This window comes from Arachis ipaensis, chromosome B08, assembly GCF_000816755.2.
Source record: "Arachis ipaensis cultivar K30076 chromosome B08, Araip1.1, whole genome shotgun sequence".
Taxonomy (NCBI): domain Eukaryota; kingdom Viridiplantae; phylum Streptophyta; class Magnoliopsida; order Fabales; family Fabaceae; genus Arachis; species Arachis ipaensis.
The window spans coordinates 18,752,733-18,767,754 of NC_029792.2; the positions used below are offsets into that span (position 1 = coordinate 18,752,733).

General features: G+C 31.8%; 1 pseudogene; it reads right to left on the reverse strand.

Annotated features, from left to right (window-relative positions):
• Positions 8,466 to 13,741, reverse strand: LOC107610676 (annotated as a pseudogene).

Sequence of the window (15,022 nt, forward strand, 5' to 3'; positions counted from 1 at the left end):
TTCGAACTCCATATATAGCGAGAATAAGAGTAAATCGAATTAGGTGTTATAGATTTACCTTCGAGCCACCTTCCATGTAAATCGAACTGTCCTGATTTGATTTACCTTTAATTCAAAAACCATATGCTAATTCGAACGTCCCTGATTCGATTTACCAGCAATTCGAAAACCATGTGCCAATTTGAACTGGTATATTTTGAATTACTATTATGTAAGCTCAATACTATGTGCTCCCCTAGTAAATCGATACTGCCTGTTTCAATTTACAGCTGAACACACTAAATCAAAATACTCTAATTCGATTTACTATTGATTCTTGTAAATAGAATGCACCTCATTCGATTTATATATATATACTTTTTAGGGACATGCACGTAAGGTAATTTCATTTGGTTGATACACGTAATTTTTTCATGCCAATGGTTTATATACGTGATTTGTTCTTAAAAATAATTATATATAAATAATTTTAAAGGACTATTTTAAATTTTTAAACATTTTTTAAAGAATGTTTTGAGATTTTTTAAACTTATTAAAAACTGTTTTGTGCTCTATTTTTGAGATTAATTTATTCATATTGTAAACATAAACATTTAATGCAAAAATATTTTGTGTATTTTAAAAAATACAAAAGGTAATTAATCTATTAATAAAGGAAGCACAGTAAGACTTGATTTAGTGGCAACTATGTTTGTCTTGTTAGGAGGTGCAATGAGTTCAAATCCTAGCTATGTCTAGAAAATTGATATATGAAACCCATTTAAAAAAGGAAGGGGTGTGTGTAATGGCAGTTGACAAAAAAAATCTATTAATAAAGAATAGGGACTCATGAATTTCTCCCAAATCATAGTTGTCATAACTGAACCGGTGATCGAATCGGTCAAATTACTAGTTCATTGGTTCATTGGTTTAACCGATAAATTACTGGTTGAACCGATAAAACTAGTCTCACGTAAATAAAAAATAATAAAAAACTTAAAATTAAAATTTAAAATACATATTTACACTAACATTTTATGAAGAATCAAGTCTCAAATTCTAAAAATAATTAATAGAAAAACATAGAATTTGTCAGTACTACTATAATAGTTTCTTAATTTGACACAATAAGAGTAACAATTAATTCATAAAGCGTGTCATCTAACTATAATATCAGTAGATTTTAACACTAGCATCAAAACAAATAATCTTAATCACAATACTAACATTGAAATAGATCAAGCAAATTAATAAATTTTTAGTGAACTTTATATTTATATTAATAATGGCACATAATTAAAATATAATTAATTCAAAAAAATAAAAAATAAAAAATTAAATTAAATTAGATATTTATAAAATTATGTAATTGAATGTATACTATATAATTATTATTTGTCATATGTAATAGTAGGAAGCATGGTGGCTGAGCAGTAAGAGAAAGAGGCTGCATTACCAAGGTTCTAGGTTCGAACATTAGCTTTAGCATTTTGGAAATTTTTCACAACAGACCGATTCGATTAGACCGGTTTGTACTGGTTCTCACCGATTTTGATCGATTTCTTCAGTTTTTACCGGTTCTCTTCCTTAAACGGTCCAAGAGATAACCAAACCGGCTTAGGGTCTAGTTTATTGGTTTTTCGATCGAATCGGTCGATCTGGTTCGGTTTTTACAACTATGCCCGAAACACTCGCACATATCGTGGCATTCATTCACGATTCATCTTCAAACCTCAAAATGCTGTCGTTACGTTAATGGAGGCTCACGGAGCCGGCCTCCGCCGTGTCCTGGTTCTGGCGTTCTACGTCGCTAGCATTTGGTTTGCCTACATGGCTACATTTACCAAGGCGTTCTTTAGGAAACTCTTTAAATTTTTCGGTTTTTTTTCTTTTCTAAATTCGGTTTCTTTTTTGGAATGGTTCAGGTCTCTAAAGCAGTTTGGTCCAAATGGCGAGAGGTTTGAGCACCTTGCATTTCTGAATTTGGCGCAGAATGTGGTTTGTTTGATATGGACTTACATAAGTGAGGCCCTGTTCTTAGATATCTTATTTATTTTGTTCCTTCCTTTTTGCAAGTTATAGTGTAGATTGTAGAATGAAAGAAACTCTGCTCTGTTTGTTCTGCTTTGTGTTGTGTGTGTGTTTCGGCGTTGTTGCCTATGTTAATTTGATATTGCAAAGAATTTTTTTTATCTAACTTGTGCCCTAAGGCACATGTTAAGATAATAAATTAAGATTTTAAAAAAAATACAAAAGGATTAAGTTTTTAATACATTTATTTTTTATTTGTTAAATGAAAAAATTTAAACCATGAGATCTGTTACACATACAAATTTTTTTGGTATATAAATTTATACAAGTTAACCCTAATCCAATAAAATTTATTTTCATAACGCGCGCGTGAAATCACGACGTTTCTCCTCCTCCTTCTCTTTCTTCTCCTTCTTCTTTGCGTTCTTTCTTCTTCTTCTTCGCGTGTTTCATCCTCTTCGTCGTTCTTTTTATTGCTACTGTTGTTGCTGCACTTTTTTCCTCCTCCTCTTTCTATTGATTTTGCAATACTATGTATTTTTTTAGAAGGTAAAACAAGAAAGAAAAGATGAATAAGAAGCAGCAGAAGATGAGGAGAAGAAAGAAGAAAGAGTTTTGAATTATGCAGAATTTATTAGTACAAATTCACCAAAAATTCTTAAACAATACACCTAAATGTCTTAGTTTTACCCCAAAATTTGCTGCAACTACAGAAAAATATTTTCTCTAATACTACATTTTTTTCTTCTTCTTCTTTTTCTTATTTCTTTCTTTCGTTTAGTTGAATGAATGTAAGTTCATCCTCTTCTAAGTAATTTTGCAGTATTATGTGTTTTTTCTTCTTCTTTGTTTGATTTTTTTTTGTTTTTATTCTTGTTAAGAAAGAGTAAAACAAGAAGAAACTTGAGAAGGTAAAACAAAAAAGGAAAGATGAATAAGAAAAAAAAAAGATGGTGATGATGATAAAAAAAACAAAGAAGAAACAGCAGAAGATGAGGAGGAAGAAGAGGAAGAGGAAGAGCTTTGAATTATGCAGAATTTATCAGTACAAATTTATCGAAAATTCTCAAACAATACACCTAAATATCTTAGTTTCACCCCGAAATTTGCTACAACTACACAAAAATATTTTCTCTAATGATGCATTTTTTTCTTCTTCTTTTTTTCTTATTTCTTTCTTTCTTTTAGTTAAATGAATGTAAGTTCATCATCTTCCAAGTAATTTTGCAGCATTATGTGTTTCTTCTTCTTCTTTGTTTGATTTTTTTTGTTTTTATTCTTGTTAACAAAGAGTAAAATAGGAAGAAACTTGAGAAGGTAAAACAAGAAAGGAAAGATGAATAAGGAAAAAAAAGATGGTGATGATGATATAAAAAAGAAGAAGAAGCAGCAGAAGATGAGAAAGATGAGGAGGAAGAGAAAGAGTTTTGAATTATGCAGAATTTATCAGTACAAATCTACCGAAAATTCTCAAATAATACATCTAAATGTCTTAGTTTTATCCTGAAATTTGCTGCAACTACACAAAAATATTTTCTCTAATGCTGCATTTTTTCTTCATTTTTTCCCTTATTTCTTTCTTTCTTTTAGTTGAATGAATATAGGTTCATTCTTTTCCAAATAATTTTGCAATATTATGTGTTTCTTCTTCTTCTTTGTTTGATTTTTTATTTTTATTCTTGTTAAGAAAGAGTAAAACAAGAAGAAACTTGAGAGGTAATACAAAAAAGGAAAGATGAAAAAGAAAAAAAAAGAAAAAGATGGTGATGATGATAAAAAAAAAAAGAAGAAGAAACAGTAGAAGATAAGGAGGAAGAAGAGGAAGATCTTTGATTTATGTAGAATTTATCAGTACAAATCTACCAAAAATTCTTAAATAATACACCTAAATGTCTTAGTTTTACCCCAAAATTTGCTGCAACTACAAAAAAAATATTTCCTCTAATGTTACAATTTTTTTTCTTCTTATTTTTTTTCTTATTTCTTTCTTTCTTTTAGTTGAATGAATATAAGTTCATCCTCTTTCAAGTAATTTTGTAGCATTATGTGTTTCTTCTTCTTCTTTGTTTGATTTTTTTGTTTTTATTCTTGTTAAGAAAGAGTAAAACAAGAAGAAACTTGAGAAGGTAAAACAAGAAAGGAAAGATGAATAACAACAACAACAACAACAACAAAGTCTTGTCCCACTAGTTGAGGTCGACTACATGAATCAAACGACGTCTGTCATGTATCATGTCTACAGCGAGACCATTTACATGTAGATCTCGTTTGACCATCTTATGGATGGTCTTTTTAGGTCTTCCTCTGCCTTTCACCCCTTGTCCATCCTCCATCTCATCCACCCTCCTAACTGAGTGCTCTGTCGGTCTTCTTCTCACATCCCCAAACCACCTAAGACGCGATTCTACCATCTTTTCCACAATGGATGCTACTCCAACTCTTTCCCTTATATCTTCGTTCCTTATTTTATCAAATCGCGTATGACCGCTCATCCATCTCAACATCTTCATCTCTGCCATACTTAGCTTATGTTCGTGCTTCCCTTTGGCCACCCAACACTCTGTACCATAAAGCATAGCCGGTCTTATATCAGTGCGATAGAATTTACCTTTAAGTTTTAAATGCACTTTTTTGTCACATATAAAACCATATGCACTCCGCCATTTTGACCAACCTGCTTGGATCCTATGATTTACATCCTGTTCAATCTCTCCATTATCCTATATGATGCACCCAAGATACTTAAAACTTTTAACTTTTCGTAGGATATTTTCTCGAATCTTCACCTCTATATTAGGGTTTTCCCTTCACAGACCGAACTTACATTCCATATATTCCGTCTTGCTACGTCTTATGCACAGACCATACACTTCCAGAGTTTTTCTCTATAAGTCCAACTTCTTATTTAGGTCTTCTCTTGACTCTCCCATAAGGACGATATCATCGGCAAAAAGTATGCACTATGGCACAGGCTCTTGGATGTGCCCTGTGAGTACTTACAAGACTAATGTGAAAAGGTTTGGGTTTAAGGAAGATCCCTGGTGTAATCCTATACCAATAAAAAATTCCTCTGTCCCACCACCTTGAGTTTTCCCACTTGTTGTGGCCCCATCATACATGTCTTTAATTGCACGAATATATGCGATCCTTACTCTCTTCTTTTCTAAAACCTTCCATAAGACCTCCCTTGGCACCATATTGTATGATTTTTCCAAATCAATAAACACCATATGTAGATCCTTTTAATTACTACGATACCTCTCCATCATCCTTCTTAACAGGTATATTGCTTCGGTGGTGGATCTGCCTGGCATAAAACAAAATTGGTTTTCTGTTACTTGTGTCTCTTTTCTCAACCTCCATTCTATCACCCTTTTCCATAACTTCATGGTATGGCTCATGAGCTTGATCCCTCTATAGTTTCCGTAATTTTGTATATCCCCCTTATTGTAGATAGGTAGATAGGTGCCCCTTATTAAGGAACTTTTTTTACTTATAACAAAAATTTTAGGAGACCTATTTGGCTTTAAAACGTCAAAGTTTTGAGAATCAGAGAACAGTGGAGACGTATCTGTCCCCTCAAAATAGCGTCGTTTGGCGTTGTCCCAAAACGACGTCGTTTTAGCCACGTGTCTGGGGACTAATGTGTCCTGAGCACAACGCGTGTTGTTTTACCTGACACGTCACACCTACAACCTCCACATAGGAGAGAGAATGTCGTGTTAACCGCTTCGACCTGACTTGGGAACCTATATGACATATATCTAATATCTTGGGGACCTGTGACCTAATTAATTTTTCTGAGAGACAAATCTGTCGGACCGCCAAATCTTTGGAGACCTATTTTGGGTATTACTCATTGAGAAAATTCTATGGCAAAAATTTTGGATCATGCAGCATCATCAATATGGCAAAATTTCTAGGATAACGATAACAATAACGATAACGACGATACATATAAGAAGAAGACGACGATGCTATAATGATGATGATCATGATGATGAAGATGATGGAGAAGAAGGAGGAAAAGGAAGAAAGGAGAAAAAAGTCCAACGAAAAAAGAAGGAGAAGGAGGAGGAGGAGTTGGTGGTGTTGGTGATGACGATAACGAAAGAGAAAATAATGAAAAAGAAGGAAAAGAAAAAGAAGACGAAGTGTCAGGAGAAGAAGAAGAAGAAGAAGAAGAAGAATGTGCAGGGTGCGAGAATATAAATGACCTATATGAACTTATATGTGTAAATGACTTATATGTGGAGAATAATTGTTAAAACATTCTATTAATACATGTTAGTTAAACCTAAGAAAAAGTTTACAGTGATTAAGATATAGTCAAGTGGGAGCAGTGGTGATTCCCTTGGTGGTTTTACTGGAGTTGTGGAATTACCAACACTATTGGTCCAGCTATGGGAATTGAAGCATTCAAGTATGTTACTTGTTGTCTTAACGGGACTGTTCCCTCGATTATGTAGCCTTAAGATTCATGACTAAGCTTTTTTTTTTCTAATCATGATGACTAAGCTTGATACTAAAGTTATCAATTTTATGATTATTTGTTTTTTTTTTCCTGGTTGGTGACTTTATCCTTCGCCCATCAAGTTAAGAACTAATTCATTGCCGATCGAAGTTCCATTTAAGGTCAATGAGTTGCTTCACGCACAAGGCAAATTCAAACCCTAACACTTGCTTAAACAGATTAATAAACTAACCATTAATTTTTTTATTTTTTGGACACAACCATCCCAAGTTTGTTACTATGCTTTTTTCATTATATGGGCTCTTCATTCTGGAAAGAAGCTTTTTTAGAGATTTTGGGCCTATCTCTCACTGCATGGCTATGATTTATTTGTTTATTTCTGTGTCTTACTGGTTTTTAAGTGCAGTTATTTTTATTTTCTTGTCTGCTTGGAGGTACTGGCAAAATCTTCAAAAACTGATTCCAGGTCAGTATATGTATATCACCAGCACTATTTCATGCTCCAGGAAAGCTGAATTTTATTTAAGATAAATCAAATCGTTTCAATACCACAAAATATATATATATATATATATAGAATAGACTAATATTTTAGACATATTTTATTTTGACGGAGCTAAATAAAACGTGTAGTCTATTTTATCATCCCTATTTCACATCATTTCACATTTTCACTTATAGGACATGAAAGATATATATTCGGTGAAGTTTGGGGGAAAAATGTTTCCTTATTGTTTACCATCTCTATGTATGTAAAAATGGAGAAGCCTATGATTGTTACAGTTGGGATGCGTTATGCTGTTATATACATATTCACCTTTAAATACACTAAAATCTTTTATGGAAATACAAACTCAAAAAAAAAATATTTATTTGTGTTATTACTTATTTGTGGTATTAAATTAAATATATAAAAGATCATTTCTTTAATTCTTTTACAACAGTTAAACTAAAACACAGTCCCCTAAGATAAGGGTCTCATAAAGTTCTATGATAACATATGATTGTGTAACTGTAACTTAAATCTAGACTTTGAATCTATGACACCAAAAAAAAAATCTATTGAAAATTGTAAATAATAGTAATTACAAGTCAATGAAAATACTTAGTGAAGGGAACAATTAGATAGAATTAGCTAGTAGCATCACTTTAGAATTCTCAAATGACAAATATGTTGCTAAAAAGACACTTTTGTTGGATAGAGAGTGCTGCAGGATTGATTGAAAAAGCACTTATTTTATACTAGAAGTTAAAAATCTTATCTAAATTTCTCACCCTTGAAATTGCATACTTGCATGGAATTATATGAAGAGCACTACAGATTTTCAAAAAACTCACTAAAAGTGTTGACTGTGTAATCAAAAGAGTCATAGGTGCAGTTTGCCTTTAATGAAGAAAGTTAAGAGTAAAGGAAGGCGCTTTATTTTGTAGATTGTTCCCTCCTTCTTTATGAGCTAATGCCTTTTTCATATTCATCATTTTATTATGTTATGTAATGCCTTCTGGATTCCACTTCACAACCACCATCAACAGCCATGGAACTAATTAACTCATCAAGCACTCCATGAAGGAAAGCTCTGCAATCTGCATGCAGCATGAATCTGCCACAACACAACACAGGGTCCCTCTATCTTATGTAAGTACATAATTTTGTCTAGAACCCTTTTTTCTTCTTCTGTATGAAAGGACAATGTACATGTCTGCTTTCATGTTCAGAGAGTGAGAGAATTTGTTTATGCCTAATTGGGATTACTTTTTTGAAGAATTCTCTAGATTTGGTTGTGTAAGAAATAGATACAACATTGAGCACACCAAAACCAAAATACCACTCAATTATACTTAAGTTTCAGTACATCAGAAACAAAAAAAAAGGGGAAGATAATTTATTCTATAATCTATGCACACCAAAAACAAACAAATAAGAATCTAGGTTCCAACTAATTAATGAAAATCCTTTATTACACACTTCTTTTCCCTTTGCAACTTTTCTCTTTGTTTTTGTTCATTATATGTAGTAGGAAAGGCGATATGCCAATGTATACATATGCGCAAGATGACTAATGATAACACACCAGGCTCTGTACATAAAAAAAGGCAAAATGCTGGATTGGAGAAAAACAAACCCAGAATAATGTGAAAAGAAGACAAACCAAAGAATCACACTCTAAAAGCACACTGATTTTTGGTGCCATTATCTAGGAGGTAACCCTTGAGTGAAGGGAAGGATGTTGTTAGATATGTTGAAGATGGCAAGAACATACCATTAGATTCTTGCCAAGGGTATGCCTTTCAAAGTTTTAGGGCAGGATAAAATTGAAATGTTTCTCAAACTAGGCAAAGAAGGATGTCAAGGATTCAGAAAGGGGAAAATAACCTATGGATATTGGGATCTAGGATTGTAAACTGTCTAGTAGGGCTCTTTTGCAGGGTGGCAGTTGTGATGGTTGAGCACTTGGGTTGAGAGATGGAGACTCCACTCCTAGTGTTTTCCTTAAGAAGTTCCTTTCCTGAAAGAAGTTCAAGAACAAATGGTTAGTCTAGCTTCAAACTTTGATAAATTGGAATGCATGACAAGAAAAAGGGTAACGACTAATTGGCTAATTGCTCATAGCAAGTATACAGATGAAACTAATTAGGAGGAGATAACAAAATATGCTTCATGGCTATGTAGTTGACCTATGTTTTGGATGTTGTCTTCATCTGCATCAGAACGGACCTAGAAACTAGAAAGTAGCAATTTATTCTTTATTGATAACTTTGGATCTATAATCTGCTTACTGCAGTTAAAACATGATTTGATTCCACTGATCCAACACCACACCTAAATTGCACTGCATTATCATGTTACTGCTGGAATGGATAATTTAATAGCTTTCTCGAAGTCCTTCTTCTGATTCATATTGATTATTGATATTGTAGGAACATTGGTTCAGTTGGGTTTCCTAATATATAATGTTATTAACAATATATTAATACTTGTTAGTTGTTACTATTACTGTGATAGTATTTCTGTTGGTCTTAAAATTGTTTAATCCCAAGGTGTTTGGGTAACTTACACTTTCCGAAAATTGTGGGCTGGGAATCCCTGCAGCCAAAGATCTGAATATCGGAGTTACTTGAACAGGGGAACCAAACTCCACTCTTGATGAGGCAGAAACAGCGCTATCATTGTTTATTTGTTCTTCCGAATTCGGCAGCATATCTACTATGGAAATATGTATATCTTATTAGCATTTTGGTTCATTAAAATGATAAGGGTATTAATACATGAAGGAGAAAAAGTAATATACTTTAGAAAAATGATAGAATTTTCATTCTTAATAATGAATTATGTTACCTTGATCCAGGGTTGCAGTAACTAGAACACCTCTCTCACATCCATCTACTTCTTTCTTATCTTCAATTTGTGTGGTTTTCATTTCAGTTTCTATATCCCGGTGTGAAGAGTGTTCTATAATGTCACCAGCTGAGAGAGGGAGGATAGTTGATCCTGTACTGTATTCAGAACTGGCTGGAGAGTCTTCATACAGATCCATTTGCCTGAATCATATTAAAAAAATATTAGTCTTCTTGTTAAGCATACAAGAAATTATATTTTTAAAGTCTTTAAAGTACCTCCAACATGGCTGGCCTCCCTCGTCACTACTCAAGTCTTCAACCATATTTTTTAAGATCAGCAAGCTTTAAACCTTGAATCTTGCATTTCGGGTTGTTTGCTTCTTTGGTTCGGTTCAAAAACTCTTGAAGAACCTAGCACCAATCCAAAGTAGTGTCAGTTGAACTCTACAAAGTAATAGCATTTCTCATATCTGCTCAAGAATGACAGTTACTTCAGACTTCTTAAAGGCAAGGTCAACTTCCTTTAATGATTCATGTCTCTTGCCATCTTCATGACTAGAGAAATACCTAGTCCTTTACAGTTACATTTTGTATGTGTATGTGTTGTAATGAAATGCTGTTCTCTTTAGCTAAAGCTTCATATTTTTGCTTCTTCCTGCAGAGCGTAGAGAAGCGATTTTTCACAACATTATCCGTTCTGCATACAAAGCATGATCAATAAGATTTGAATGTTCACACAATTTCCATTCTGAATGTGCATGAAGAGGAGAATGACTTTTGTTACCTTCCTGAAACCACTTTCGCTATTTCTGTCCATCTGTTGCCATATAATTTTTGAGCCTGCAAAGAAAATTGCAGGAAATTAAAGCCACAAAACAGATTTACTGAAATATGGATAGGCTAGAGTAGCAAATCAAGCTTGTTCTGTAGACTTTTTCATTGAAATCCAAGTTCTTAAAGTTGTGTAGATTCCTAATCTTATACAATAAAGTAAGCTTGTTAAACTCCAGTGGAAAATCTAACTTTTGGAGAGAGGAAGCATGGATATACCTCACATAAGAGCATGTCTTCCTCTGGTGACCATCCACCTTTCTTGAAATCAGAATTCAAGTAAGTGTACCATCTGATATTTTATTAGTTACTTAAGAATCAGATTGGTAACAACAATAATAATAATAACAACAACAACAAAGCAGAAGATCAAGGAAATTCAAAATACACAATAAGCATTTCAAAATCTCCACCTTCTTCTGCACTGTCTTGTCGTTTTGTCCTTGAATTTAGAAGCAATAATTGCCCAACTGCATATAACAAGAACCCATTTTAATGTTACTTCAAGGAAGGAAAGAAGCAAAAACAATGGTAACCCAGGAGAGGAAGAATTAGTACTTTTCAGTTCCATGGATACCAATATGCTCTCTCAGTATATCATCTTCCTGAAACTCGCATAACCAAGCATAAGACAATATTCAAATGCAAATGGATTCATAAGCAGACAAAGAACTATTATTAAACAAAAAAAAATGCAATAGAGAGAATAAGTTTTTACCTCTTGAGTCCAGGTTACAATGTGACCCTTCTTCTTAAATTCTCTGTTACACTGTTCTTCCTGTTTCTTTATGTCTTTGATTTGTCTCTCAAAGGTGTTTTTCTATTGAGGTGGCTCTCTTGCTTGCATGCTAAAACCAAACGCTCCACCTTTGTAAAATAATATAAAAGCTATTATGGTTTGTGGATGAAAAAAAAATGAAAAAAGGGGGCAAAAAAAAGAAGGTGGAACCACTTCTTCTTTCTCTTTCATTGGCCTTTACCTATAAACACAAGTATAAAAAATAAGAGTTATGCTACGTGTATATTAAAATCAGCCACCAAAGTCAGCCACTAATATAAAATATATGTTAGAATATAAATACACATTGAAAATAAATTAAATCACACATTTATTTATACACAAATACATTGGTAGCTGATTTTAGTGACTGATTTTGGTGTATAAATAGCATTTTCCAAAAATTTATACACATTTAAACTTCGTGCATTACACCAAAAATATATAATTTGATGATAATTTAAAATAAAATTGACTTTTATGTAAAAAAAATTAAATTATCAATTAATAATTCTTTTTAGTAGTTATGGATCTTTTGCATTTAGTGAGAGGTCTTTGGTTCAACATCTACTTAAAATATATTTTTATATAAGTATATAACATATACATATATAAAGTGCGGGTTGGTCGGGTAGAGTTGATACTCAACCCACACCCTACCCGACCCGCACGAGAATCCTACCCTACCCGCTGCGGATTGGGTTGGCAACCCTACCCAAGCGGGTGGAGTCAAATTGGGTACCCGCGGATAGAGTACATATTGCCAACCCCCTAATTATACCTCGTAATTTTTTTTTTTCGTTGCTCTTTGCCTTCTTTGGGTTTTTTTTTTAGATTAAACACAATCATCTATTTTGATTTTTATTTTAGTCCTTCTTTATATAAAAAATCTACCACACATTTTTTTATCATTATATTATAAATTGAGTTTAGCCCTAAATTTTTAGGTTCTTCTTGCTTTTTCCTCTGATTTATTTATGTCACTTTTATCATTTGTTTTGGAGTTATCTATATCATTTTTTTTTCCAATTCTCTAAGATGAGAGTTCTATGAAAAATGATTTGAGTGTTATAGTAGAGAGAAGTGTTGAAAATTAAGGATAGAATAAATTTAGGAAAAATAAACTAAAAATTTTGAATAATTTTTTAGACATAAAATATTTTTGTTAACTGAAATCCTTTTTTGTACAAAGTTATTTTTATTTTTTCGTAAATAAATGTACCTACATTCTGAATATATATATTTGTCAATAAAAATAATAGTTTATCTTTTAATTTTAATAGTAATCAATTAAATTTTAATCAACCGTCATTTTTTCTAAAAAGTAATATTGGCGGTGGATAACAAAATAGTAACGGACTCAATAAATGCACTTTAAAAGCAGCCAAAGCCATTAAGCAATAGTGATAATAATGTTTTGCACGTTAGTTACTTTGTGTTGCAGCCACCTTCCCTGTTCCCTTCCTTGTTCCTTCCTTCACGGCGCTGAAATGTGAAAGCCTGAAACAAAGTGAAACCCAAATCTCCAGACCCCAATCTCACCCATTCACCCCCAATTTTTGAAACCGTTCACCCTGCCGTTCACCCCCTGACCCCCAATCTCTCAGACTCTCACCTATTCTGCCGTTCACCCCGCCGTTCCTGCCTGTGCTGGTCGGTTTTCTCGTCAACGTTGACGACGATGTTCAGATCCTTGAGCAGGCTGTTATGGCGTTGAATCTTGGATCTGGATCTGGATAAAATCGAAGGCGGCGAGCTCTGGTGGAAAACCTTGATGCTCAAGAACCAAAGCAACACTAGCAGCAGCTGCTTGGATTCTCTGGTGGAAAACCCCCAATCTCTCACCCCTAGGCCCTAATCTCTTCACCGTGTTCAGGACTTCAGGTAATTTTCATGAGTAACCTGCTGAATTGAAATGCTCTATTTCTCTGTTCTGTATTTGGACTCAATTTTTTGACTTATTTTCAATACATAATAGTAACCTGTTGTAATTATCCTTACTGTTATTGTGTTTTTTAAAGAATTCTGCTCATGTTATTGTTTATATGAACTATGTGAGATACTGGTGTTCTATTCTATGTTTATATGTTTTTAAATAAACACTTTTAGAATTAAAAAATTAAATACAAAATAATTTATTTATAAGCTACTTTTAATATAAAAATTTATTGTTTAAGTTATTTTTAAAAAAAATTAATTAAATTATTTATTCAAATTGAACTTAAACCCTATTCAATATTTTAATATGCATATTCTTAGTTTAAAGTCGCTTGAGCTCTTTCCATGTTTGATGAGGAGGAAAACCGCATTTCAGTATGTCATGCCACCACCATAAAATACAATTAAATAATCACCATAAAATACAATTAAATAATTAACATCAGATTCAGAATTTTAAAAAAAAGTTGGAAGAAGAGGGAAGATGAGAAGGCTCAGGAAAAGAGGGAGAGGTGGTGGTTTAGGTGTGTGTGCGAGAAAAATAATGAAGGTGCTATCATGGGAATAGATTTCAGTTATGAAGATTTAGGTTGTGTTAATGTTTGGTAAACACGTTGGAAGCATAAAAAGTATGTTTAATTTTTTTTTAACTTTATAATTTTTGTTTGGTTAACTTTTTTTTCTTTAAACGCGAACATAATTCTGGATTTGAACTCCCGTTTATCAAAAGCAACCAATTGTAACTTTTGCATTTAGCTTTTGGGTTCACTTGATCAATTAAAAAATTAATTGACAATCTACTAATTTTGTCATTTAATCTTATTTACAATAAAAGATACCAAAAAAATAATCATAAGAGTTCTTAAATATTTTTTTAAATATTATTATTAGTACTCTTTGTTAAAGTTTTAATTTTTATTTTTTTTCTTGCTAATAGTATGAAAATTTTTATTTAGAATGTTTTTAATGTTCACTTAGGTATATTATTGTATTTTTTTAATAGATTTTTTAGTATTCATTGTTCATATAAATTTTTTTAATCATTTTTATTAATACGTATTTTTGATAGAACTTTATTTTTTTATTTGACTTTGTATATTTTTTATTATATATTTTTAAATTAGTATATATTTTATTTATTATTGTTAATTTTTATAATATAAATTTCATTAGAAATAATTAAATACAAAAAGAGTACTAAATTTTAACACATAAATTTAAATTATTTTTAAAAGAAATTATAGTCAAATAGTGTTAAAATAATATAGTTTTGAATGATATAAATTTATGTCTTTTTTTTTTTAGTATTTTTTGTCTAAACGTAATTTTGAATGATGTAATTCAAATAATATTCATTTTGTTATAATCCGTTTTGATACAAAATTACTAAACATAACTCACTTTTTATCAAAATCAAAGTTTATAAAATCAAATTTATACAAATTCTCGTTTGCAAACTCTAATCCAAACACACATTTAGTATTTGTTTGAGCACTAATAAATTGGTAAAAATTTTTTTAATAAATTTTTTTATTTTTAATATATTTAATAAATTTATAATAATAAAAATAAAAATATTAGAAAATAATTTTTTTGAGAAGTTATAATTTATTTTTTTTTAATTTTTTTAAAAAAAATATTTTTACGTAATT